Below are 6,000 nucleotides of genomic sequence, written 5' to 3' on the forward strand. Positions count from 1 at the left end.
TCCTTCTGACATCTTCATGACCAATAACTAAGGGTTGTTCCTAGATCAATGTGTTGATTAATAAATGACTAGATCATACCAGCTCTAGACGTCTAAATATGACCCATTGCTAAGTATGTTTTTCAAAGTAATGCCCAGAAATTTTAAAAAAAACTTAAAATTTCCAACATTTATTCAGCACTTCTTATATGCCCAGCAATACAGCAAGTGTTTTCAAACATTCTCGTCTAACTGTCATAGCATGACTGTGACAGAGTCATCATTATTCCTATTCTAGAAATGAGAACACTAAGATCTGTGGAGGTCACATATCTTGCCCAGCGTTTTACAACTATTAACTGCCAGAGCCAGAATTCAAAAACAGATCGATGGTCAAATAAATTTGGCAAATGCTACAGGTTCTTTATCCTCATGGAAAATCATGATGAACTTGTGCACATTAAAGATTCTAAGAAGTTCTTCAATAAAGAAAGTAGTTTAATCCAATGTATTTGAGGTTTGACTCCTATTTAACACCCATAAGCACCTAGGTGAACCAATGGTTAATTTTTTTTTTTTTTTTTTGAATCTGATCCTCATTGTTAATTCACAGCAATCTAAATGACGACTAAAGCCCCAGATCTTTTTCATGGACGTCATCATTAAAGATCAGCTCTCCTCTTCTATCCTTGAAAAACATGTTTGCACCCAGAAACTTAAGTTTATCTCTTTTATATGAACTTTGGTTAAATTCATGCCTTGTTCCAGCTTGTCAGTATTACAAATCTGCCATCCTGTGTAGTCACTGTTCTTCTTGTTTTAATTCATCCCCACACTGACTGACTATACGCTCTACATCTTCACCTAGACTGGGAATTATAAATGTCAAACATAGAAGAATTGAGGACTTTCAGTTTCAGCCCCAGTAGGTAATGACATTGCAAGTCATTATCTCCATCCTTATGATTAAAAATCTGAATAAACTAAGAATCACTGACTTTTCTTGGCCCTGTCAGAGAACTGAGGTTTGAGGGCAAAACACACCCAAATCTGGAGATACAGGTTACCCAGAGAGACACAACTGATATCTGCTTACTTAGAGCAGAAAGTACTGGAGCCAAAACCGTTAGGAACACTTACACAATAACTTTGACAAATTGCTAGAAGGTAAGTGAGGACTAGTGCAAGAGTAGGAATTCCTTGGGGCCACAGTTTGAGGGGTGCCCCCACACATTTGTTGGCTTTACCTTCAAGAAACCAGCCAGGTTCTCATGGTGAAGATCTGAGAAGGATCTTCCACCGGCCCTTGCAGGAAAAAAGGGAAGAATAATCATTATGAAATGTGCCCCAGAGTCTTCTGTATAACAAAAGCCTACTCTCCATGGGGAAAGATTTTCCCTGAGCCTTATTTCACCTGGAGGGGGGCATTCCTCCCTCTCCAGCCCCCTGTAGCTTCCCTGTTTCACCTAAGGGAGAAATTAAAAAGCTATGCTGCTGGAGAAACACTTGTGAAGGTGGCAGCCCAGAGACACTGCCCAAAAAAGGACTGAGATTTAATCATAAAATTATTGAATGTTTCTGCTCCCCACATCTTCCCACCACAGCAAGGGGGCTCCAGTATAAAAGTGGATTACTAATGAAGGAGCTTCAAGACACAGACTCTTTCTGAGGAAAAGTACACAGGGAAGCCCACAGTCAAGAGGGGAGACAAAATTAAGGAAGAATATGAAACCTCTGGCACCTAAAGCTATAGTGAACACTAAACACAGCCCAACTGCTAGCCAGATTAACATAAATTCTCACACTAAAAGCCTATTATTACCTATTTACCTGTCTAAGTGTCAACAAAAAATTACTAGGCATGACAACAGAAAAAACAAAAAACAGAAAAACACACTCTGAAGAAACAAAGCAATCATCAGAACCAGACTCAGATGTGAAAGATTGGACTGATAATTTATAGTGTAATAACTATGATTAATATATAAGGGCTTTAATAAAGAAAGTAGGCAATATGCCAGAATGGATAAGTGATGCAAGCCGAGTGATGAGAACTCTAAAAAAGAATCAAAAGATGTCATACTAAGTGAAGTAAGCCAGAAAGAGAAGGAAAAACACCATATGATATAACTTACATGTGGAATTTTAAAAAATGACACAAATTTATTTGCAAAGCAGAAACAGACTTGCAGACATGGAAAACAAACTAACGGTTACCGGGGAAAAGGGAGTGGGGAGAGACAAACTGGGAATAGAGGATTTGTAGATACTAACTATTATGTATAAAACAGATAAACAACAAGGTCCCATTGTATGGGGCAGGGAACTATGTTCAGTACCATGTAATAGCCTATAATGAAAAAGGATAGGAAAATGAATACTTATATGTATAATTGAATCACTGTGCTATATACCAGAAACTAACACAACATTGTAAATCGACTATACTTCAATAAAAAGAATCAAAAGAAAATGTTCAAAATTAAAAAACACTCTAATAGAAATGAAGAATAACTTCGATGGGCTCATCGATGGATTCAACACAGCTGAGGGAAGAATCAGTGAGCTTAAAACAGGTCAATAGTGATTGCCAAGACTTGAAATGCAAAGAGAAAAAATAATGAGAAAAAAATAACAGAACTTCTAAGAACCATGGGGCTATTTCAAAGAGTATAACATACATTAATTGGAATCCTAGGATTAAAAAGAGAGAATGAAGGAGAAAAAAATATTTGAAGTAAAATGGCCAAGAACTTTCCAAAATTAATGACAGACACCAAAGCACAGATCCAGGAAGATGAGAGAATACCAAGCAGAATAAAAAAGAAAAACAAAAGAAAAGCCTAATCATATTATATTCAAACTGCAGAAAACCAAACAGAAAAAAAAGAAAGTCATGAAAGACGCAAGAGAAGGGAAAACACTTTGCCTATAGAGGAACAAGAATAAGAATCACCACAGACTTCTTATCAGAAACCATGCAAGCAAGAGGAGAATAGAGTGAAATATTTAGTGTTGAAAGAAAAAAAAAATCCACTCACCTAGATTTCTATATCCTGTGAAATTATCATTCAAAAAAAAAAAAAAGAGAGAAATACTTTTCTCTTACAGACAAACAAAAACTGAGGGAATTCATCACCAGCAGACCTATCCTGTAAGAAATGTTAAATGTGGAAGAATCCTAGGAAACAATTCTTTGGATGACACCATCTCTTTAAGCAACACTTGTTCAGACACACGTGAACCATTTTCCAATAGGATATTTATCACTGCATTAAATCAAACCTGCTGCATCCTTTCCCCAGAAGTTTTATGAAAGTATTTCCAATATGCCTGTGGAAGATCAGATACACTCATATAGCAGTCAATATTTCTTGCTAAAAGATAAAATGATGTTATTCTGGCATAGTGAACTCTTGTTGGATCTCCTACGTTTTTCTGAATTATCTCTTTAATAATTCTGTCTGGAATCTTGCCCAATGTTAATTTAAAGCTCACTAATCTGGAACGGAAAAATGTACTCTTCTTTGTTCCTCTTTTTAAAATGTGAGTCTACATTTGCATTTTCCTATCTTCAACTTTTCCTTTATCTTTCAAATTTCTTCCCATATCACTCTCCTCATTTGCATCCTAGGATACTGTACTCCTGATGTGCCACAGCAGGAAACTTGAACTCATTTTTAGTGGAAGGATTATCTCTTAGACTATTTTATCCCATTTTAATCTCTATTCTGCCTTACCAATGTTTATTCTGTACAATTTAATGTAGAAATCTATCTCACAGAAAAGACAATTAGAAAATTAAAGAGCTCTACTCCTGCATGTCAGCCAACAACTTTATACCCTAATTGTGAAATACCCCTGTTCCTGAGCCTATTCTTTTGATGATCTTATCCTTATCCTAAGTGTAGCTAAGACTGTTTGGTCGTCCTTGACATTCTCATAAGTTGTAAACCACTTTGGACCTTAGCCTTTCTAAAGCTGATCTTCAGATCTTTGCTTCCCCTTCCGCTGTCACCTCACATTTTTCAGTGTCATTAGACCTTATTTTCATCGCTCTAAATCTGAGGTCATTGGAGAGTCTAATCCATTTGCTATACTGCCACCCAGGCCAAATTGCTTCCTTCTCCATACATCCATTGGACTATATATGAATGCAGATGAATGAAATTTACTTACCAACCTAGATATCTCTTGAAATAAATCACAAGCAGAGACTAAATGCCAGTTGATAAAATGCCTATAATTTCAGGGTACTGAAATAAGGAAAATTAGTTTCCTGTATTTTGATAAGAATTATTTTTGATAATTTTTATTATTATTTATTTGAGATATTTAATTTAAAAAGAGCTTAGTGAAATAAGTCAGGCAGAGAAAGACAATACTATATGATCTCGCTTATATGTTGAATTTTAAAAACCTAAATTCAGAAACAGAGACTAGAACAGTGGTTACCAGGGGCTGGGAGCATGGAGGAATAGGAGAGACAATGGTCAGAGCATATTAACTTCTAGTTGTAAGATGAATAAGTTCTGGGGATCTAATACACAGCATGGTGATTATAGTTAATAATACTGTATTATGTACTTGAAAGTTGCTAAGAGAATAGATCTTACATGCTTTTATTACAAAATAGAAATGGTAATTATGTGAAGTGAGGCAGGTGTTTGCTAACTCTATGGTAGTAATCATTTTGTAATATGAAAGTGTAGCAAATCAACACATTATATACCTTAAACTTATACAATATTATATCTCAATAAAGCTGGGGAGAAAAAAAGGAATAAAAAGAGCTTGAAATAATAGTTGTATAATGTGTAACATAATACTAGGGTGTAACATAATAAAAAAATACAATAAAATAATAATGTGATAAAATAATATAAAAAATTGTACAATGGAAAAGAGCTTTGTTTCTCAAAAATCTGGGTTCCTGTCTCTATCTAACACTCACTAAACACAGCAGGGTCTTCTAATCTCTTTATGCCTTTGTTTTCATATCTCTAAAATTGTCTAATAAATGAACAATATGTTAATGCCAACCTCATTTAAGGTTTTTGTAAGGGTAAATGAAATAAAGTATATGATCTTGACCTTGAAAGCCTTAAGGCAGTGAATTCAAAGTGTGGAACATGATGATTTTTTTTATGGCTGTTGGACATGTACTAAACAACATTAAATCACATAGTAAGAAAATGATTTTAATTTTTTTACGTATGTAAAGAAGAAAATCTCTGGTGCTAGTATGGTTTCACACTTTTCTAGCATTTGTTAAACTCTTTAAACAAAGGAGGTCACAGGCCTCCAGAAGGTGACAGCATTTATCTAGAATTTAATTACATTATTTTGTTTCAATTGTACTTATTTTTATAATTACCTTCTATGTAAGCCATATTTGTTTTCATTTCCATTTCTTTTTCAAATAAACTAATTTAAATAAAAAAGAAAATTGATTTATTTTAAATAAGTACAGACCAGAATAGATTGTTTAAGGTTTGACAGAGTATAAAAAGGACTGAGGAAATATCCTGTAATGCAATGCACACACTTTAATGTATTACACCGGTATTATCAATGAAGTTATAGTCTTATTATTTATTACTAAGAACAAATAATTCTTTGAAAAATTGGTGCTTAGTACATGTTCTTATGCCTGATTCCCAAAGCTTCTTACACAGAATTTTAAAAGAATTCATCCATAAATAATAAAAATGCAACTTGCCTTTGATATCTGACTTTTATCTCCTTTAAGTTAGGGATAATATCCCACTTCCTTTGTATGTCCTACAGTGACTGTCAGAATGCTGAGTGTACAAGTGTTGCTAAGCAAATATTCAGATGTGTTAGATTGACATTTAGGTATGTCAAGAAAGTTTGTTTATCAGTGCTTCCCAAACTTTTCTCAAAGTATCCCCTGATGTTAACTAGCAGGACAATTTCCACACCTAACTCCCACACTCAACTTTGAAGTTATCACTCAAATAATGTAGAGACAAAAGAAACCAGTCTGGCTCACGGAAT

Source organism: Camelus ferus, chromosome 5 (genome assembly GCF_009834535.1).
Source record: "Camelus ferus isolate YT-003-E chromosome 5, BCGSAC_Cfer_1.0, whole genome shotgun sequence".
NCBI classification, from domain to species: domain Eukaryota; kingdom Metazoa; phylum Chordata; class Mammalia; order Artiodactyla; family Camelidae; genus Camelus; species Camelus ferus.